The sequence below is a fragment of the Monodelphis domestica genome, chromosome 1, assembly GCF_027887165.1.
Source record: "Monodelphis domestica isolate mMonDom1 chromosome 1, mMonDom1.pri, whole genome shotgun sequence".
In the NCBI taxonomy this organism is placed as follows: Eukaryota; Metazoa; Chordata; class Mammalia; order Didelphimorphia; family Didelphidae; genus Monodelphis; species Monodelphis domestica.
In genome coordinates, this window is record NC_077227.1 from 372,244,647 (window position 1) to 372,268,741 (window position 24,095).

The 24,095-nt window shown below is 36.0% G+C and overlaps 1 protein-coding gene across 6 annotated transcripts in view; it reads left to right on the forward strand.

Annotated features, from left to right (window-relative positions):
* TENM2 (teneurin transmembrane protein 2) overlaps positions 1–24,095 on the forward strand; it is a 1,380,893-nt gene that overhangs the window by 99,641 nt on the left and 1,257,157 nt on the right. For all 6 annotated transcript variants that reach the window (XM_001370043.4, XM_056811550.1, XM_016433795.2 and 3 more), the window contains exon 2: positions 3,473–3,594. The gene's annotated coding sequence lies outside the window, so the exon portion shown is untranslated. The remainder of the gene's footprint in view (positions 1–3,472; positions 3,595–24,095) is intronic.

Consider the following 24,095-nt stretch of genomic DNA (forward strand, 5'->3'; position numbering starts at 1 on the left):
TATTACCCAACATTTTATCCCAGGGCCAAGCCTTTTTTGCTTCTGCCACTCAATCTCATCGTTTTCCATGATCCAATAATTATCCATATGCAGATGATTCGCAGGTCTCTGTATCTAGTCCTAGAATCTTTCTTGAATTTCATCCCCCAAAAACCTTTTTTGAACCTCTTGTACTATGACAAGAGGAGGCTTGTCTTAGGCCAGAATCTTGTTAATTTAAGTTCAATTATCAGACAAAATAAGGCATTTATATATCACAGAATATTTAGTAAAAGTATACTTAGCTCTAATATGAAGAGGATATTCAATGAGGTTAGAATAGCTTGGCTAAATAACGCCCCCTTCCATTTCTATTTAGAAGTGTGTCTGGTCAGCAGGGCAGGGCATAATGGTTTATGGCCTGGGGAGAGGTCCCTCACCTAGTATAAGTGGACCTTTTTATGCTCGAGTGATCTCAAAGCCATGCCGGAAGGCATATTATTAAGGCCAAAGGCTACCAGACTATGTTCAAGGAGGTACAACTTGAACATTGCCCCAACTGTGGGCTAAGTTCCAATTTTGTCACCTTTTAGGGAAAAAAATTAGTCCAACCCATGCTTTGGGGTGGAAAGAACGGACCCTTAGAGATATTGGTCCTTTACAGACCAAGTGCCCTAGAGACATTTCAAACGAAATGTATCCAAAAACAGAATTCCTTTTCTCACTCCCTTTTTCAAACTTTGCCGACTTCCGGTCCAAGCACCACAATTCTCTTAATAATCAAGCTAAGACCTCTGATATCATCCTCTACTTCTGACTTATTCTACATAAGAAGTTCTCTGTCAAATCTTGCTATATTCACCTTCACTATATCTTTCTTCTCTGTCCTTTTTTTCTATTCTTATGTAACTATCTCCCTAGTTCAGGTCCTTTCTCATGTTGAGACTGGTATAACAAGTCACTAACTGGTGTCCCTCCCAAAAAATCTCTTCCCACTCTAATACGTTCTCCACTTAGATGCCGAAATAATTTTTCATTTAAGAAAATAGATATTTTAATTGGTCTGTCAGTGTCACTCCTTCCCTGTTCGGTAAGCTCCAGTGTTCCCCTATTACTTGAAGCACTAAATAGAAAGACTTCTTCTTGGCATTTAAAGCTCTTCATAACCAGTCCTCTTGCGCTTTACTGCATGTACTCCATGTACTCTGTGATCTAGCTGCATTGGCCTGTTGTTCTGAGAACCCTTTGCTCCATCTCTCATCCCTGTACCTTTGCAGTGCAAGTCTCCATTGCCTCAAATGCTCTTCTCCTTTACCCTGCCTCTTAATTTTCCTCAAGATTCAGTTCAAATCTTTTCTTCTACCAGTGGCTTTATTTCCCAGATGCTATTGTTTTCTCCCCTCAGATTACCTTCAATCTATTCCATGTATTTATGTATCTATTCCATGTATCTATCCATCTAAATATCTTTTGCATATATAAAATATTGTTTTAAATAATCTCTAAAATGTTAGAAAACTAAGTAATTAAGGTATACTGAAATCCATTCATTTTTATTTAATTTTTTCCTTCTCCATTTTCTCTGTTCTGATAGATGCAAAACCTAATACATTATACTCCTGATTTTATGTCTGTAGAATTATTGCTTTTATTCATAAGAAAGAAGTCAATTAATTTGCATTTACCAATCTTTCATTCTTCACTTTTCTAATATTCTCCAGCTATCTAAAGAGAAAATAGTTAATATTTCTTTTAAATTCATAAACTTAATTTCCATTAAGGGAACTGGTTGTTGAATGAGGAAACCATGTCTTGCAGATTTTATTACATTTGTCTGGGATTTTATGGTTTTGTCTATAATACATCCATTTGCTGGCTTTTGTATAATCTATCATAGGCATAGTATAGATTCTTTACAATTATTATGTGTATGTTTATTTCATTTTTCACTGTAGACAAAAAAGAATATATTTACATATATATATGATATTTAGAAGAATTTATCACATCTATAAGATCACAGATCTATTGAAATGAATGTTTGGTTTCTGTAGGAATAGCCACATGAATCACTAAACTATAAAACATCCCCAAATTAATGGAACATTTCTAGTTGTGTCTAAATTATTTCTAGGTTGCTACTTTCTTCAAATATATTTCCAAGTGATATTTAGCTTGTCCCCCAAATGGAAATTATAATTAGGAATATCATGAAAGATCTATAAACCTTTTAAAAGAAGTTTGTAAAATGCAGTGCAACTGAATTAAAAGAGCATCCTGGTTAATTGCCATATGTTATTATATATGTTGTTTCCCATGTCACAGAATAGAATTTAAAAATATAACTGGGGCACTAGCCAAATAAAATTACTCTTTCAAAAATGAGATAACTTTTTATGCCATATTCTTTATAATTAAGATAAATATATATAGTGTACCCTCTGGCTTAATTGGCTTTTTGTTATCACTTCTTTTATAAATACATATATACATTATATATATATGAAATAATATATATATATTGCTTGTATTTCTTATCTGTTGGTCTATCTGTTTTTCTATCTGTTCATCTTATTGTTTATCTCAGAGTGGTATAGACCTGGAACCCATCACTAATGTTCTTCAAATAAAAGCTAGGACACCATTTGCCAGTGATGCTCTAGAAAGGGTCCCCTATTCTACTATGAGTTGTACTAAATCACCTCTGAAGTCTTGTTCAACTTTGAGATTTTCTCTGGTTTTGTGAAGTCACTTATTCCTTAGTATAAATTAGTTTAATATGTAATCCCTCCCAGGGATCACAAGTAGGAGGACAAAAAAGAATATGTGTCTAATGATGGCATATGGATGGGAGAAACATTTTGACAGAGGGAGACCTCAAATCATGTCATATAAGTAACACCCAGTTCTGCGTATGGGTAAGGCTGTACTGATGTAAGTGAGCAAACATTTGAGTTAAAACATGTCAGATGGTGCTTAAATTTGGATGGGTGATATAACTTAAGAATTTAAGAGGAAATAAATCCTGAGAAAATGTGAAAAGAGACTTAGAAATTAGTTTACTACAAGGCAGATCTATTTAAACTCTTCTCTCAGCCTCATACCTTGCATTTCAGTACTTAGATTATAAACAACATTATCTTTGAGGTATAACAAATGGCTATAATAAACTACCAATGTACAGGTTTTTCTTTTAACATTAGTAGTTTACCATAGTCAGAATGCCTGAATTAATTAATGTCTTATGCTACATTTTGTATTCCTCTATTAAAAAACAATAACCACAACAAATTCAGCAGGACAAGATGTGAAATTTAGCTTGTTTATCTTTTAATTCAAAATGCACTACATTTTGAAGATTTGTGGTACTTATTTGCATTTTTTTCTTTGTGAGAGCAGATTTGAATCTTACCTATATATTCCTCTCTCTCCCTTATTTCTCCTTTCCCTCCACCCTCTCTACCTGTTTCCCCTTTTCCTTCTCTCTCAACAGCTCTATCCGGTGGTTTGGTTTTTTTTTGCCCAAGGAGGCCAGAGCTCACTTTGTCACTTGGCTTTGTGGTGAACAACGCCTATAAAGCTAGCTGAATAAGACACAGAAGATCCACCATTTTGGTGAGTGGAATCAGTTACAATTTTGTTTTTGTTCTGCCTCAAGTTGTGTTTGCATTGTTGACCAAAGTGCTTCCATACAGGGCACAAAATAGTACTTTTCCAGATCTCTGCAGGAAAATACCTTTTCCCCCCTTCACTTAAAAAAATTGTGTGTAGAGAAAGTAATTTGTACTGAGTTTTCCTTAGCAGAATCGTGCTTTTCTCTTTCTCTCAGTGCAATTGAGCCACTTCAAACTGCTTTAGTCTCACCCCTACCTATCCTCTTCCTGCCTGGAGCCTGCTTGTCTTCAGGTTCTGTTCTTATTCTGCCTGCCTCCACCAACTCCCCAACCTTCTCCCCAGTAAAAGTTTTCTTTATAAGTTCATATGGAAAGTTGAGAAGGAAAATCAATTCTAAGGAGGTTACTCAGTTGTGTTGAGCTACTTGCATAGTATCAAATGTGCCATAGAATACCAAGCCTGACAGGAAGATACCTAAGAAAATGCCTATAAATGCTTTTTCCTAGAGATGCGACTCCTACTTCCACACCTTCACGAAGACCAGACACACATTTGAAATTCCCTTTGCATATGTCTCATAGAGATTTTACAGTTATTTTACCATCATGTTTCTCACTTTGTCTAAGAAACCAGGGGAATAATAACCTGTGGCAAATATATTAATGTGAATGACATAGGCTAGTCCGGCAAGCCAGGTATGAGTGAGTCAGGATCAGTGTTATTGGAGGGAACCTCTAAATCATTGAGAACACAGTTCTATTTCAACATATGAGTTCCCTATCACTTTTTCAGACCTCGATTTCTCGGCTTTATAAAGAATCTCACCTTGTAGTAGCATACTACCGAAAATTCTTACCCTATTAAAAAATACATATATAGCTTAAGTAAAAAAAAAAAGCAACAAGATATCACTGTCATGTGCGGCAAATGTTTGAATGAATGGATAACTAAAACTCATTTGTAGTGAATACATAAGATGCTCATATTTGATTCTATGAGACTTCACACTACACAAGGGCAGGAATCTGTCTTACTCATCTTTGTATACCCCCACTGTGACAAAGTCTAACAACTCTTTGCAGAAGGAAGACATTTGGGAAATGTTTAAACGAATGAATGATAAATTCTGTCAATAAAATTGAAGTTCTTGGGGGGAAAAAAGAACAAAACCTGTTCCCGCACTTATTCCTAGGTAGGGCAAACACTCCCATTATTTACTCAATTAATGTGCTTAGCAAACAGTTATTTTCACAGTTAGCATAAAAGTAAGATTTTTACCCACTGCCTCTAAACTACCACAAATTTCTGGCATCTGATTTAAGAAGGATTTACTATTGAATGAAGATTTACATACAATGCAAAGTCAAATAGTTTTTTTTAAGTGAGAAAGAGGGAAAATGTTATTTTTTTCTTTCTCTAAGAAAAATATCACCAACCTAATGTTCTCATAACTGCTGTTTTGAGACTCCTATACCTCAGTGTCATGATAGTTATGTTCATACATATATATTAACACAGCTAGACTACAAAACCAAGATATGTGTGTATGCACATATTTATGTATATACTGGGGAAGACAATACATATATACATGTTTGTGTGTATATATGCACATTATTGTACAAATAATTTTGGATGGATGCATTTTGGAATTGGATATTTGTACTTAGAGAGATATATGTGTTTATATATGTGTATAGCTATCTATCTATTACTGACATCCTAAGTGACTTGATGTCCCATCAAGTATGGCTACTTTGACATAGCTAGACTACAGTATGAAGAAATTCATGAGACGTCTTTTTAGCTTTATCTGTCATCTATCTATCAGCACCCAAATGCATCCATCCAAAGCTATATCTGTCTCTGTATCAATCCATATCTTTCTGTATAAAGATGGGTATAAATTTGGAGGGATGCATTTGGACAATAGAATTTCTCTATTTCTCCATCTCAATCTATATGTCTATAGATCTAGATATATTTATTTATAATTAATATTTGTACTATAGACCTATCTATATATACATATATATAGCTAAATATACATACTTAGGTATCTATAGATATATAGATAATCTATTATCCAAGTAATAATTATTTAGTAGTTAATAATAATTATGCTTAGGCTCTATATGAACATAATTATAAATATAATGGCTTCTCATTAAGGGAAAATACATCTATTAAATATTTACACTATGTCAAGTGCTTGGCTAATTGCTGGGAATACAAAAAGAGACAAGTTACAATCTCTGTCCTCAAGGAGCATGCAATCTTACAATGGATACAAATAGACAAATATATATCTATATATATAACAAGCTATATACAGGATAAATAGGAAATAATTATTGAGGGAAAGCATTGGAATTAAGAAGAGTTGGGAATGGCTTCCTATAGAAGATGGAATTTTAGTTGTGACTTGAAAAAAGGCAAGAAAGGGAGGCAGGAATGAGAAAGAAGAGCTTTCCAGATATGGCAGATGGCCAGAGAAAATACCTAGAATTGACAGGTGTAATGCCTTGTTTCTGTGGCCAGTGTCCCTGGACTTGAAGTATGTGAAGAATCATGAAGTGAAAGAAGCCTAGAAAGATGTGTGTGTGTGTGTGTGTGTGTGTGTGTGTGTGTGTGTGTGTGCGCGCGCGCGCATGTGAACATGTATATCAAAGGATCATGGTGATGACAGGAAGTCACAGAAATGTATTGAGTGGAGTCTGGTGTGGGTGACATAGATGGAGTTTTACTCTACAAAAATCACTTTAATGGATGAATGGAGGATAGCCTGTGGTGGAGAGATACTTGAGGCAGGCTGACCTTCCATCAGGCAACTGCAGTAGTTCAAAGGTGAAGTGATGAAGGCTTGCAACAGGGCAGTAGCAGGATTAGAGGAGAGAGCAGATGTATTTGAGAGATGTTGCAAAAGAGAAATCAAAAGATATTGGCAACAGATTGGATATCATTGGTGAGGAATACTGAGGCATCTATATGTAGCTATGCATGGGTGCATTTAAGCATTACATATTTCTTCTTTAATTACAGAATACAAACTCTTTTGTTCTACTCTAATAACTCTTTAAATGTGCAACAATATACACTGAGAACTCATAAACAGAGCACTTGCAATTTTTCTTAAATTTCCCTGGTGAACTGCCAGTGGTACAAATGTATGCTTATTAATTATTTCTTTTAACTCTTACCTTCTGTTTTAGAATCAATACTGTGTATTGGTTCCAAGGCAGAAGAAGAGTTAGAGCTAGCCAATGAGGGTTAAGTGACTTGCCTAGGGTCACACAGCTAGAAAATATTTAAGACCAGATTGAACCCAGGACCTCTTGTCTACAAGCCTGGCTCTCTATCCTCTGAACCACCTCACTGCCTCCAATGTGTATACTATTATTATAATTAGAAATTACTTATCCTTCACAGTAGTACAATGGAAAAAGCACCGGATTTGGGCTCAGAAGACCTAGCTTTGAGTCCCACCTCTGCCAGTTTCTACCTGGGCAAGCATGAGCAAGTGACCTAACTCCTCTAGACCTGTCTTCACATGTGTAAGATGATCTCAACTATGCAGGGTACCCAAAGAGCCATCAGACATAGTCCTTGCCCTTCAGTGTCCTGTAATCTAGTTTGGGGAATAAAACATATACCAGAAAAGAGAACTAATTATACATGCAAAGTTGCACATGCTGTTGAGCAACAAGTATTTAGTAAATGCCCATTAGTGTGCTGACATTGGGAATTAAAAAGACAAAAATGAAAGAGTCCCTTCCCTTTAAGATCTAATATTCTAGCAGGGGAGATAAGACACTACATGCATATATATATATAAATATATATACACAAATATATTCATGTGTGTGTAAATATGCATTTCTACATATGTGTATAGATATATAATTATATGTAAAATAAATAAAATAAATGTACAGAAACTTATAGGAGAAGGCAATAGCAACTGTGGGGACCCTAAAAAGTTTCATGTAAAATGTGTTATTTGAATTGATTTTTGAATTTAAAAAAGGGATTGTTAAGAGACAGGAATAGGGAGTTGGAGCATCCAAGACATGAGAAAAAGGTCAGAGCGTAATGTTTGAGGAACAGTAAAAAGGACTGGCTGATCTCAGTGTAGAGTGCAAGAAGGAGAGTGATATATAACAAAGTTAGAAAGGAAGGTAGGGATCAAGTTGGGAAGGATCTCCAAAGCCAAATAAAGGGGGTTTTCAATGAACTTAAAGGCAACAAGGAAGCAGTGAGGTTTATTGGGTAGAAGGGTGACTGGAATGGTTTGGAGAGGGCAGGAGTTTGAGACAGGGAGGTCAGTTAGAAGGTCCCTATGACAGTCAAGTGGAATTGGCAGGATTGGCAATAAGTCTTCCTCAAAGAGGTAGATCTTTACCTGGTAAGTGTCTGATGGTGGACTTGAAGTTGGGTCTTTACGATTTCAAGTCTAAAGTTTTATCTACCATACCATCTGCCTTTTAGACATAAGATGCATGCCACAAGTTCAAGGTACAAGTCTGGCAAGCAATAGTATTCAGTGAAAGTGGGGGAAAATGTATGTGGGGATTAGTTCATAAAAGATCTTAAATGGTCTCTTTACAAATAAAAACAGTAAAGTAAATTAAAAAAATGTCCTATGATAGCTGCCATTCTTGTAAATGTTTGTTCCATAATAGACAAGGATATATTGTCTGTCTGAATCGTCTTAGGATCATGGCATAGATGTGATTATTTGTTATTATGTGATATTATGATCTTCCATAAAATATTCTCTTAGTGCCGTGGTCAGGGATCTAATCATGGGTGGTGGTGGAATTATAATTATTACCATGAATGTGATAAACAAAAACAGCTACCATTCATATAGCATTGTAAGGTTTACAGATCACTTTACATTTATTATCTGACTTTATCTTCACAACATCCCTGAGAGGTAGGTGTTTGTTTTTTTTTTTCACTACGCTCATTTTAAGGATGGGGAAAGTGAGATAGAGATTAAAATGACTTGACCAAGATGACACAGCTACTAATTGTATGAGCCTGTATTTGAATATGGCTCATTCTGACTTCAGGTCCAGCACTCTAATCTCCATTGCATCACTTAGTTCTCTAAGTTGCTTAATGATATTTTTATGCTCTCCAATACATAGTAATCACAGTTCCCAAATTTGAATGCAGATCTGACCAGATCATTAAGCTACTCAGAAATTGTTAATAGTTCCTTCTTGCCTCTCATTTAAAATTTTAGACTAAAATTTATGACCCCTCATAGTCTGACTCCCATTCCCCATACATGACATTTCCTTTCATATCTCCATTCTTTTACAGAGCTCCCCTCCCCTCCTGCTAATATTATATTTCTTTCTTTTTTTATAATCCTTACCTTCTTTCAAGATCTACCTTACTTGTCATCTTGTATACAAGACCTTTCCTGACCCCCATAGCTGTTAATGCTCTTTAGAATTTAAAATTATTTTGTGAGCCTTGTATTTGCTTCTCTGTGTATACATTTTACTCCTTTCAAGACAGAGATTGTTCCATTTTTTTAACATTTTGATAAAATTTTGAATAGTCATTTTCTGACATGTTGTGCCATCTTCTCTCCCTTTTCCCACCCATTTTCCCTCCCCAAAACGGAAAACAATAAGAATTAGGTTGTATATGTATTATCATACATTACATATTTCCATGTTCATCATGATGTGAAATAAGATGCATATAGCTTACACTAGAGAAAAATTTGTGGAGGAAATATGGTGACGAATGGTATGCTTCATTGGAGGCATTCAGCCTCCATCAATTCCTCCTGTGGTGATGGGTAGCCTTTTTTGTCATGAGTTCCTTGGAGTTGTCTTGGATCTCTGCATTGCTGATGATAGTTAAGTCATGCACAGTTGATTATCATACATTATTGCTGTTTCTGTGTTTTAGATCTGGTCACTTCACTTTTCATAACTTTATATAATTCTTTCTAGGATTTTTGTGATCATCTTGTTTATTATTTCTTATGGCACAATAGTATTCCATTAGATTCATATATTACAATTGTTCAGACACTCATCAATTTTTAAAACCCTTAACTTCCCTCTTAGAATCAATACTGTGTATTGGCTCCAAGGTAGAAGAGTGGTAAAGGCTAGGCAATGGGGGCTAAGTGACTTGCCCAGGGTCACACAACTAGGAAGTGTCTGAGGCCAGATTTGAACCCAGGGCTTCCCATCTCTACAGCCATTCCCCAATTAATGAACATTCCTTCAGTTCCCAATTCTTTGCCACCACAAAAAGAGCTGCTAGAAATATTGTTGTACAAGTAGGTCCTTCCCCCCATCTTTGATCTCTTGGGATACAGACTTGGTAGTAGTATCGTTGGGTCAGATGGTATGAACAGTCTATAGGTCCTTTCAGCATGTTTCCAAATCACTCTTCAGTATAGTTGTGTTGGTTCATAGTTCCACTAATAGTGTAAGTTTCCCAGTTTTACCACATCCCCTCCAACATTTACCATTTTCTTTTTTTACTGAAAGTACCTTGAACTTGTAGGTTCATCATAGAACCTAGCATAGTGAACTGCTAATGTTGCTAAAATAACAGCAACAATAGCATTTATATAATGCTTAAAGATATGCAACAGATTTTACAAATATTATCACATTTGATTGCCCTAATTCTGGGAGATAGGTACATTTTACAGATGATGAAACAGAGGCAAGAAGAGGTTAAATGACTTGCCTAGAGACACAGAGGTAGTAAATATATTAAGTCAAATTCGAACTCAGATTTTCCATATCTCCAAGCCCTGTATTATATCCACTACACCAACTACCAGTAATTAGTACCTATGTAGTAGGTACTTAGAAAATGTTCTGCTGACTTGAATCAAATTGAGTTGAATTAAGGGAATTAAAAGAGGCACTGGTATAACCAGGAGTAAATGCAGGTTCCTTTATTTCCTAGAACAGAGGGCAAATTGAGGACTTTGGCATATCCTTTTGTAGATTATCCATCCCATCTACATCTTTGTCCCTGGAAACAGAAGTGAAGACCTCAGACTATCAGTACCACTAATGGTCCATAACATGCTCCCCTCCTATATGGGATGGCAGTTTCTAGAGCAAATAGCATCTTCTTGGATGCAGGTGGGGAGCAAACAAGGTCAGAGACCCCTTAAAGATTCTAAACTCTCTGCTTCCTGATCCAGCGCTCATTCTCTGCTACTCCTTCTTCCTTAATTACTCCAGTCCTCTCTCTAACGGCTCAGTTTGCTGATAAAATGTGAACATGTTGTAGAGTAACAACTTGGGCCAAAACTGCAGAGAGAAGAATGGTAGACATCACTTCTGACATTTGTCTCAGGCTTTGGGAAGAGTTCAGAACTCCTGATCAAGAGTTATATTTGCTAAGCATTAAATATAGTATAATATAATATAGTATATTGTAATATAATATGATATAATGCAGTGTGATATATAATAATATAGTATGATATAGTATATAATACTATAATAATATAATGTAGTACTATAGGAGTCCAGGAAAAATAGTACCAACTGTGGGAGGTAGGGGGAGGCTTAAATAAAATCACCAGGGATGGAGAGAGGGTTTCAGTGCTCCTTTATCTGGTGCTTTTAGAGATGCACAGGACATAGCAATACATTGAATTGTTTCGATTCAGTAATGGTCCAAATGGAATACATGAAGAGTATATCGATGGTGCCTGTCAAAGAATGTGACCATCACTGTGGCATAGTGAAAAGAGTGCTGACCTTGAACATAAGAGCAGCCTGAATTTTAAAACTCCATTGGATACTTATTAGCTGTCTGTTAGCTTTTTTTTTTTTTGCATTGGAGCTAGGATTTCATTGGCATCACCTAAAGGAAAGGGATTTTAGCTATGCAGATTGGCATCTGATCAGCAATTTAGGATTTTGTAGAGTCTCCTGGGACACAAAGAGATTAAGCTACTTACTCCATGTCACATAGCCAGGATGTGTCAGTGGCGGGACCTGAACCCAGGAGTTCCTCACTCTGAAGCTGAGTGTTCATCTCTTAAGCCAGGATAATTTGTTCTTAATAACACTGCCACTAGCTGTGCTACCAGCAAGTATTTAATGTGTCAGAATGTTTCTTTAGCTATAAAATGAAGATGATAGTGCTGTAATGCCTACCTTATATACAGTGACTTTGTACAATGAATAAATAGTGTTTTACAGACTTTAAAGCACTATATAAATGTTAGCTATAATGTGATCCTTATCATTGCAACCTTCACCATCTCCACCACAACCATCGTCATCCTCGTCATCATGCCCTGAATGCTCTCCCTCCTACCCTCTGCATTATGGTATCCATGGCTTCCTTTAAAACTCAGCTCAAGCACCACTAAGCTGTCCCCTGTCCCTCAGTTACTAGTGCCTACCCCTCTTAAGGCTACCTTACGTATTTTTGCATGCATGTATTCTTGTCTCTGGTCTCTACCGCTACAGCATAAGCAACTTGAAAAAAGTAGTGTTTTCTCTCCCCGCCCCGCCCCCCACCCCATCCTTAGAGCTTAGTACAGTGCCTGGCACATTGTTTCTGTCACTGCAGTCTTCTTGGCTTCTTTTGGTGTCATCTTTGGCAAAGATACTGGGATGATTTGCCATTTCTCTCTCTAGCCAATTTTACAGATGAGGAAACTGAGGCAAGCAGGGTGAAGTGACTTACCTAAGATGACACTGTATCTGATGTCTCATTTGAACTCAGGCCTCCTTGACTACAGGCCTAGAGCTTTCTCCAGTGTACTACTTAGCTGCTCTCCTAGGCATATAGTAAGTGCTTAAAGTGGATGTAGATAAATGTTTGTTTGGAGCAGATCATCATTATTATTATTTTGCTCTCACTGTCATTGTCCATGAACCAGTTAGGCTAGTACCACTATGGCATTGATTTGAATATGTTAATTAGCTAGTCATGTAAAGGTAGTCATAGAGGGAAATGCCAGGAGCTCCAGCCCTTCATGGAAGTGGCCCCTCATGGAAAGGAGCTGACGTTTTAGTGAGCCTTTCTAGGAAATAATTATGTGCCCTCCTGACCCATGTTGATAGGAACAGTGTAACACTCTGCCTGCCCTCTGGTGTTCAGTTAGCAATTTTATTTTCTTTCCTACTAAAATAAATTAAAGTAGTTTCATAAGGCCACAGGAGAGCTTTGTAAACAAGAGGCAGTGGTGGCCCATGGTTTTCCATCAGTTCTCCAACCATTTCTTGATTTCCTTTTCAAAAAAAATCTAGTCTTATTCCTGAAGGTTTAAATGCCACTTTCTTTGCCTCTAAGGAGATAGTGTCCTATGGTGTAAAGGTTTTCTTGCCAAGGATTTACCGTCAATGCTTTCTTGAGACCCCTCTTGCTGGGTGTAACTTGGCAACCCTGGTGAAAATGCATTCTATTTCAAGCTAGACGTTTAAGAAAATACCAATTTTGAAGCTTGCAAATCCTAGTGGAGCCACGCCTGTGCTTAACAAAAACTAGGGAAAGATTTGTAATCTTCATGTGAGGAAGTATTCTGCCATTGTATAAGATTGGGACTCTTGTAACACTTTTCACTGCTTAACACCATGAAATATGATAACCGGAAAAAGCATTCCAAAAAGGGAGAGAATCTAGGTTAAGGGGTGGCAGGACTCTGATTTGTTTTGTTGTCAAAAATCTAAGCTTAGTTTGCATTCTTCTTCACTCTATCCCTACTGTCTCCTATGTGGAAACTTCTTACATCTGTGCAGTGTGCAAATGCTAGTTACCAGACTAGATTTAACGCATTGATGAATTTGTCAACTATAGTGAAGCTTGATTAAGGTACAGAAGAATTGCAGACCATTTAAATGTCAGCTCTTAATGTCTTCATTATTTTCACCTTCACTACAACCATCATGATCATCATTGTCATCATCGTTGTCATGCCTTGCATGCTCTTCCTCCTAACCTCAGCTCAAGCACCATAGCTATGAGGGCTACCTCTCTAAGGCTACAATGATGGGGGGAGAACCCTTGCTGATGAAATCACAGATATTTGAATAACTGAAAAGTGGTGAGGGCCAATCTGGTGTGAGAAAAAAGTATGGTGAAGGACCAGAATTTGAATTCTGACTCTGGTACTTGGTAGCTAATTACAAGACACCTCACATTGCTCAGGTTCAGTTTTCTCATCTGTAAAACAGGGGTAATCTTAGCATTTATCTCACAAAGTTTGTCAGGCTCAAAAGAAAAAAGTTTGCAAAATTTAAAAATGTATGTAAAGTCAAACACAAATCCTTACTTGTTAAATGAAGAATGTATTTTTTACAGCTCCCACTGAATTAAAATGAGGTATGTTGATGACCACCTGTTAGCAGAACAGGAGCCAATGTTTGGAATCTTGTTCACCATTTATTTGTTCACAGTGTGCTCAGTTTATGCTGAACACATAAAATACCTCACCCCTGTTTTTAGGCAGGTAACAAATCTTTAACGATTTTGAAAGATTTTAAAGAAAGTTATATTGCCATATTCAAAATTCAATTCTACATAAACATGGAAATTAACAACCAGAATATTAACATGTTCCATATTTCCAGGGTAGAAAGTATCTACTGCCTAGATTTATGCCAGTGTGGAAAGTACCCTTTGATGATTAAAGATTACTTTTAAGATGTTTTTTGATGTTTTTCCCCTTATATTATTATATGGCTGATTCTCTCACAAATACTATTTGCAACATTTTTTTCTACATGTGAATTACTACCATCTTCTGAGGTGAATTCTTTCACAAAATGTTTACTTGGCAATTTTAGCACTAAAATAGAAATGATGAAATCAGAATCATGTGGTACCACTTGATACTAAAACTTAATCATGGAGTTATAATATATAACTGAGGTCACTAGAACAGTTGAAGACCTGGCATGCATGCATGGCATGCATGACCTGGCAGGAGGCATATAACATATATCATTTGTATAAATAAAGACAAGAAAGGAATAAGCATTTATTAAGCTCCTACTATATGCCAGAAACCTTCTTAAGCATTTTACAGTTATCTCATTTGATCTTTAAAACAACCCTGGGAAATAGATGCTCTTATCCTCATTTTAGGGATGAAGAAACTAAGAAATACATACCTTGCTCAAACTCACAGAGCTAGTGGCTGAGGTCAGATTTGAACTTGGCACTTCTTTGACTATCTACTATGCCCCCTTAAAATTGAGTCATTTCTTCTATGAAGAATATACTTTGTTGAACTACGATACGATATGATAACGCAGTTTTAAATCTTCAAAGTATGAAATACAAACAATGTTATCAATTTAACACTTCCTATTTTTGCCAGTTTTGTTTGACTTAAGAATAGTATAATTCATTTATTCAGTCAACTGACATTTGTTAATCATATCCTATATGCAAGGCATCATGCTAAGGACCAGGATATACGGAAATGCAAAAAAAAAAAATCCCTGCTCTTAAGGAGTTTGTGGCCTCTTTTTGCCAAGCCTTGTTAAAAATAGTTGTTAAACAAATTGTGGTATAGAAACAATGAACTGGAGGAATTCCATGGGAACTGGAAAGAGCTGCAGGAATTAGTGTAGAGTGAAAGGAGCAGAACCAGGAGAACATTATACACAGAGACTGATACACTGTGGTACAATAGAATGTAATGGACTTCTCTACAAGTAGCTATGCAATGATCCAGGACAATTCTAAAGGACTCATGAGAAAGAACACTATCCACATTCAGAGGAAGATCTGTGGGAGTAGAAACAAAGAAGAAAAACAACTGCTTGATCACAAGGATTGATGGGGATATGATTGGGGTTATAAACCCTAAATGATCATCCTAGTACAAATATCAATAATATGGAAGTGGTTCTTGACCAATGACACATGTAAAACCCAGTGGAATTATGTGTCGGCTATGGGAGGGGGTTGGGGGAAGGGAGGGAAATAACATATTTTTTGTAATCCTGGAAAAATACTCTAAATTAATCAATTGAATAAAATTTTAAAAATTTAAAAAAAGAATAGTTGTTAAAGTAAAAAGAAATAGTGATTCAAATCTAGGTCCTACCACTTCCACTTTTCTGAATACATGTTGTCTGTGCCTCAGGCATTTCCAAATGACCTCTGAGATTTTTTCTAAACTCAGATATTATGGGTTTTTTCCTTTAAATTTTCTTTTAAATTTAAATTATGGGTCACTAAACCTTTGGACTGAAACTTGGAAAAGTAATATAAAAATGACCCTAAAGGTTTCAAAGGTCTACTTGGATTATTAATAGGGGCATCTCCCTATAATGATTTGTTTTCATAGAGAAAAATAGACTATTTAATAGAAGTTGTAATAAATGGTTAAATTAATGCAAAAGAAGATGACCAAATATAACAACTATTGTAGAAAATGATGTATAAATCAATCACCATAACCATGTTTGGTGAAGGTTAGAATGAAAAAAACGACGTTCCAATTTATGCACAGCCAGTCAAGAAGAAAAGTTACACAAAAGATGAAAAGGTTACAATGTTGAATCAAGCTAAGGCACATTAAAGTCTAGTATTATAAAGTCAACAGATGGTAGCTAATATCTTATAATGTCTTTAGACAGGTCACCCATTTAAAATATTCTTAAATATGTGGATAGCAGAGCTAGCGGTAGCTATCCCATGTGGTCAATATGTTTGTTCCAATAAAAATAGATATCGAATACATATATCTATCTAAAAAAAGAAAACTTCCACTGAAATCCTACTCTGATGCCTTATCATGTCATGGAGGTTTTCAAAGATCATGCTCAGAAAGCATAAATTATGGTAGATGATACCAAGAGATGGAGATGTTAGTTAGAATCCTGACAATGGACTGGCTCCATAGCTAATTTTGAAAGGGATATCACCAGTGTAATTAAATTTTGGTTATAGCAGGTCATTAAGATCATTTACTAAGAGGAATGAATACCACACTGAAAAAGGCACAGATCCTTCAAATAGTGAGGTAGCCACTTTCTGTATCACTTGTCTTAAGTGGAAAAGGTGAATAATGTAAAACATGGATTTCTTTTTGTCACTGTGTCAATCTTCAGAATAAAAAAGTCATGAAAAATCTGTAAGAAAAAGTAGGTATCCCGTTCTCATAATGGGTGATATGAATAAGATGAATATGAAAAAGTTTTTTAATTTTTAAAATTTTATTAATTTAATTAATTAATTTAGAATATTATTCCATGGTTACAGGATTTATGTTTTCTCTTTCCTCCTCCCCCCTCCCAGAGTTAACAAGCAATTCCACAGGGTTTTACATGTATTATTGTTCAAACCCTATTTCCAATATGAAAAAGTTTTGGAGAACATATTGAGATTGTATTGGAAGGGCTTAAAGAAAATTTAAAATTATTCAGTAATACTCTCAGGAAGGGTACCTGTATGAGATTATTTGAATTAACTTATACTAGATGAAGGAAAGCATTTTCTCTATCTTTTAATTTCTATATTCAAGTTGAGATCAAATCAAGCATGTAATTTACCAGGCCCCCAGGCACCTAAATCTGTACCTGGGGAGATGCTTGGTTGCTTATACCTAGCATAATGTAGAGAAGTGTTTCCCAGCCTATAATCGTCAGGTCCTGTGTCAGTAACATCTATAATTTTCTTCACCTCTAGTAATATAACAAGGTACCCTTCCTAGGCATAGTAATGTAGCAATTCAGAGTCTTTCCATTTCCAACTTTAAATCTGAGCATTTTCATATCATTTTTTAAACTAGCCCACACAACTTAAATGGAAAATTGATTTAAGCATCTTTCTCTCATTTTTCATCCTCACCTTCTTTTGTTGTCCTTCACCTATATTCTGGCTTTCAATTTTGGTTGGTCTTCTTTGGCAACATCAATGGGCTCAGCATGAAAAGAAAACAAGGAATGTACACAACTCACATTTTGACACCGCCCCCCCCCCCAATAAGGCTAACTATGCCATCATAGAAATGTTTCGTAGACTAGGCATCATCAGTGCACCATTTTATAGCTGATGGTGTTGGTTCTATAACACAAGCAGAGACATAAAATTGATTCAAGGGGCCCAAAGCACACTTGGATGTCACCCCTAAGAGGACTATTAAGGACTACAGACAAGGGAGTGACGCTGACAACTGAGTTCCCTCAAAGAAACAAATCAGTCTTTAAATAGTAAGGAATCTACGACAGAGTGCTAGTTCAAAGGAAAGCATGTCAGCAGGGCACTAGAGAGCAAAGAAATTATGCTCCAGTGTAGCGACATTGCTGTTTTAACAGGACAAGAAGCAGGATGATTCATGAGACAAATAATTTTGTACTGGACTTTTTTCAGTGTTCAAAGGTAAGGTTGTCAAGGGGAATTGTTTCAGAAAAAGTCTACTTCAGGGCTCTAATCTAACCCTCTAGAGTTTTCCCTTAAAAATGACAGAACCAAATAACCACCTATTCCTTCTGGGGAGGATTCTCTGAAGCTTCACCAGTGATCAAGTGTGACTGTGGGTTCTTGAGGCTTGTGTCAATAGAATTTAAGTTTTGGTGAGTCATACCAAGGTTGAAGGTGATGAGTAGAGACCTGGAAGCAGATTATATTTATATCAGCTAAGGTTCAAACAATCTAAGGTCACAGAAACTCATCAAAAGTTTGACCTCTAGATGATGAATTTTTCTGTCCAAAGTGACTCATGAAACTGTTTACTAAGTCATGGAGGTATTAATAATAGCATACTTGGAAAGATTGCTCATGGTGATTAAATCATGGATCTTCTAAAGTAAGGAAGGAAGCTACTATTTTTTGCTATGCCTCCTAATTCACATTTAAAAGTATTGGTATTTTCTGGATTATAGATAACTTAAATATAGTAGAGTTTGGTATTGTGATATATAAAAAGAAAACAAAAAACGTTCTCATTGGAGCCAAGTAATAGACCCCAACTCAAAACTGGTATTTTACAGTCATGAAGGCTGCTTTGATATAAAGAGGAAAGTTCTTTGACCTTGGAATGATCCCAAAAGGAAATTGAAGGGCTGAACACAGCCATACTCAAATCAGGTATGAAAAAATGTCATCATGATGACTATATCCATTCACGGTCATAGCTCAAAATGAAAGCAAGAACAGTCGGTCCCAAGAGAACGAAGGCTAAAATCGATGAGCCAAAGATCTTGATTCATTTTCCAGCTTTTCCAGCTCTATTGTTAGAAATTTGGTTTCTAATTTGGACCCAGGACCAGGGAATCTGGATTTGGTGTTAGAATGCCAAGTGTTACTTATCCCATTCTCTGTTGTGTCCTCAAACCAAGGTTATGATTACCCTTTCGTCAGCAAGAGAAAGAACTACCCACATTTCTGATTTCTAAGTGGACACAGTAAATTAGGAAAACAGAATGTGCTCCATTGTGAAAAAGCCAAATTAATCCCTCTTTGTTGCTTGTAGGCTAGTTAGAGCAAAGGCATTTTTAACTATGCAAACAAATTAGTAAAATTTGAGATGCATCATAATCAAAGCCCAGCATCCAGGTCAAGTTTTAAAAACACTACAAACATCAGAAAGAATAAACACCAAGCACTTGAGTATGAATGCATAAATTAAGGGTTAGGATCTTACTGAGGCCTTATCTTAATTAAACCAGGTCATATACAAAGCATCTGATTACATATGGTTTGGGAGGAAAACTGGTTTCATGAGGTTAGAGTGTTGCCTGGCTAGTGCAAAGTGTGGGTCAGTCTTTAAGAAGCCCAAAATAGGATCTGCTGAGGGAGCATGTAAGTACCAGTAACAAGGCAGATGCTAAACTATAAGACACTACATAAAAGCACTGCTTAGAGGTGTTATATAAATCGACAGAAACAAATGAGATTTTTAGGAGAGTGAAGATGGCCAAGGACATAACCTTCCACAATACCCGTGTTATTTTTGTTGTTAAGTAGGAATTACAGTTATATAGTGGTGGAGGTAATAGTAATAGAAGTTGTCGTAGTAGTAGTGGTAGTAGGAGGAGGAGGAGCAGCAGCAATAGTAGCAGTAGTAATAGTAGTAGCAATATTAGCAATTGTAATAAGGTAGAGGTTTTTCTAGGATTCTTTAAGCATTCTGGATGTTCTAACAAACACTACAATTTTAATTTAATCAATTTGACTTTTTATGACAGTCAGTACAAATTACTCCTTTGGACCACTGATAATTTCTTTTCAAAATGAAGGAGGTAGATTTTGTGCTTCTTCCCTATGTCTACCATCTCCTTTCTTTTTTTCTCTTTGGTATTCCTCATAGCTTTCTGAACTCTGTGCTTTAACAGAAGATGATAGAGCTAACTATTGAGGACTCATGTATGCATGTTCTTGTTGTGCTTTTAATTCAGATTATGAAAGACAAGGGATAGATATTAGAATAAGAAGGAAACTTTGATGTTTCTTAGCTCTGCCAATGATTACTTGTATAGGCTCTAAGGATCCTTCCAAAATTGGATCCATGACCCTGTGAAAATGTTTTATTTTTCAGTGCAATTTAAGCATAATTTATGCTCATTGCAGCCATCAGTATCTTTCAAATATGTACTATGTATATGGTGGTGCTATGAAGTGATGTGATTGACAGAAGCTGGGGAGTGCATTTGAGGAAGGAGTAGAGAAGTGGATTATGTATTGCTTAGAGAAAAAAAATCACTTACAGCGAGTAAGGGGTACTATCATCTAGATAATATCTATGTTATGTCATCCAAAATAGCATAAAAAACTCTAAGAACTTTTGCCTTGAAGTGCCAGTAGGACATAGTAATAAAGATGCCCCTTAGCAAGTTGGGGAGGATCTTTACTCGAGAACAGAAGATTGATATTGAAAATCACCAGCATAGTTTTTATATGGAATATTATAAATAAATGAGATCCTTAAGAGACTATAGGGGGGCAATAAGGACATAGCTTTTTGGACTATCCTCAATGAGTTTCAGAGAGGAGAATAGTCTAAGAAAGAAACAGTGAAAGAATGATTAGAGGGATATGATAAAACCAGAAAAAATGTTTGATATATCTGAAGGCAAGAGGAGAAAAAGAATTCCTCAGATGAGTGTAGTTTCATGTCAGAAGTTTCAATCGTGTAAAGGAGGATAAAAATTGAAAAAAGAACACTGAAATTGGTGACCTGAGAGAGGTTATTGATGGTCTTAGAGAAATAATAATAGAATGGAATAGATGGAAATCTAATTAGAAAGATTTGAGGAGAAATAAAATCTTGAGGTAGTGAAGGTATCCCATGTAGACAGTTTCAAGATATTTAGCAATAAAGGAGAAGGAAGAGATGAATAGGAGGGATGACTTTCAGGATTAGAAAGAAAACCTCTTTATGGATATAAAGGAATCCCTGGTAAGGGATTGAAATTGCATGAGAGAAAGAAAATGACTTTTGGATCTGGTGATCCTTTCTGGTGAAAGGCAATGGTGTCAAGGTTATAGGTAGAAGGATAATATTAATAATAGCATTAAGCATAATATAATAACTAACATCTGTATGGAACTTTAAGTTTACTAGTAAATTATGAAGTATTTTACCTGTTACCTTATTTGATCCTCACAACAATCCTCTGAAATTGGTTCTATTATTATCTCTATCTTATAGATGAGGAGCCCAAAGCTGAGAAAGGGTAAGTGCTTTGTCACAGTTGCCAAGCTACTGAGTATCTGAAGGATTTGAACAGAGGTCTTTAGTAGGATATAAGGGGTACCTTTTATTCTTTGATTAGAAAAGGAGGAGGAGAATGATGTTGTTGAGATTGGAGTAATAGAAGCAGGGAGCTTTAGGAGCTAAAATTGGATATTCTCAGTCTTCTCTGTCAAGCATGGGATACATTCGAGGACTGAGAAAAGAAATTATTTGGAGCACTGTGAGGAATGAGAAGAGGAGACAATGAAGGTAGAGGAAAAGGATTGTCAAATAGAAGTGAGGGCCTAGCTGAGGTGTACCATGCATGATAAGGGCCTCCTCTGGTTTATAAATGGAATGAAAAGTTTGAAAAGAATTTTTCTGAGTAATCAGGCAAGAATTAAAAAAAGAGAGGAGACAGAAGAAAGGTTTTTTAACAGCTTATGTGTGTTTATGATATATATATACATATATATATATGTATACACATACATATGTACACAAATATACATGAGATAAGATAGAGAGATTGGCTTTAGTGAATTAAGTGAGCTGGAAACAGTAGAAGGCAGAGGAAAGGAGGAAATATGGCTAGTGTACAACAACTCATAGGAGTAATAAAAGGTTGGGGTAGATAAGCTGTATTGAGTAGATTTTCCCCCTGCTGGTCATCAGGTGGTGCTATTGGACCAGGAGAGTTTGGTTGCTGTCCAAATTTTGAGTTTTGTCTGCATAGGCTTCGATTAGGGGGACCCGGAGGAATTACACATCTGAATTTGTATTAAACTGAAATTCACAAGCCAGGACATCCTATCTTGAGATCTCAGTTTTGTCACAAAAGACAAGCAATTTCTGTTGACAGTATGTACAAACACAAGAAATTAAGAGCTTTTGACAACCAGCATTAATTAATATTGAGAACATAGGTATATGCATATTGTTCTGTTCTACCAGAAGTAAGCTTTATTGTTATCATAGGACAATAAGTAGCCATTCTAGCAGGTTGCCTTATACAAGTTAGTCTACTGCTGGTTTGTTTCTAAAATGAATAGTTAATTCAAAGCTAACAGGATTTTCCTTTTTTTTTTTTTAAGATGGTAGTTGCATATTTACTTCATTCCAAAGGTTTTTTTTTTTTTTAATTCAGTCTCCCTAGCAACGGAGACATCTGTCTCTATTCTCTTAGTCATTAAGTCCAAAGAAAGTAGCTGCTTCAAAAATAATAAAGGCAATTTCTGTGAATTGGGTAACTGTTAATTGTTGCCAAGAAATCTTAGTGAGATAATGAGGCATACAACAATCGACAAAGATCTTTTCATTGATGTATGGGTCTCCAGTTAGCCCATGCTGGTTAGTGAACATATACAGTAGGATCAGTGAATGATTGTGAGATTTACTATGAAACACAAATAGAAAAGTGATCTTTACTACTTCTAATTTCTTTCAGAAGTATGCATTATTGTGTTTTTTCTTTTTGATTGCTTAGTAACTAATCATACCTTGTGAGTCTGGAGGGTGGATTCATCAGTTAAGGTTCCTAAAATGAGCAGGATTTGAGGCATTCTCATTAGAGACCAATGCGATAAATATTGTGGTACTCTGTGGTAGTGTTAAAACACAATATATGGGTGGTTTTTTGAGCTGCTGGTTCTAAAAAAGTCATTAAAATAGATAACATATTTTAAGATTACAATGAGTTCTAAGATGCATATTGACACTTGTGCTAAGATCCTCTCAGACTCCTTCATATGAAGCCTCAATAAGCTTCCACAGTCACTTTGCAGATAAATGCAGGCTATTTTCTCAGCACTCTCTGCTTTCCTGACAGCCACGAAAATACATTCTATTAAACAGTATTCTTTATTATCGGTCTCTTGCAAATTGGGCACATGGTTATTTTTGAAGTCATTATAAAACCTCTGCTAGCAGAAAGGGTAGTCAGGAATATAAAATTTATTATTATTGATATTATTTTTATTGTTCAAGGAATATTTCTATTTTAAGCAAACATGGAAGTGCTCAGGACCATAGTCTGATTTGCCTGCTTAAAATTTTTAATGGGAAAATTTTCCAAATGTAAAAAGGGAAGGAGGCCTAGCTCCATATTCACAGTAAGAACCTCTTTTTGAGGCTAAGAATTTAAATAAGGTCAGCTAGATACACTGTTTTTTTGAATAGAGATGAGATTCAACCTTGATTGGTAAAGGATTTCCTCTGCACTGTTAGGTAAGTACTGGCTCCACAAGTTAGGTAGAATTGCCTGGTGTTTTTCAAAGGTTAATTGACTTTTCCAAGATCACAAAGCCACTATGGTTAGAAGCTAGTCTAGAACTCAGGTCAGCCTCACTCCCAAGTGGACTTGTTACCCATCTTACCATGCTGCCTCCCAATCAGGCCATTTAGGTTAATATCTCTCTAGACAAAATGACATGAGCAACTAGGTGGCACAGTGGATAGAGTGCCAGGCTTGGAGTCAGGAAGGCTCATCTTCCTGAGTTCAAATCTGGGCAAGTCACTTAACTCTACCTCAGTTCCCTCATCTATAAAATGACCTGGAGAAGAAAATAGCAAACCACTCCATTATCTCAGCTAAGAAAACTGGAATGAGGTCCAAAGATTCAAATATGAATACTCTGCATACCCTCTTAATTGAGTTATGAGATTTGAATGTGAAGTGACATGGGTTAGACTGCTTCCATTCTTGTCACCCATGTCTACTTTTATTTAATATTGGTTTGGCAGGTATAGAACAACAAGGATGCTTTCTGCCTTTCAAGCAATTTTTGCTTCATGTAAAATAATATTTTTGAAACATTGCTAGTCAGTAGTTAGGGGAGTTATTGGT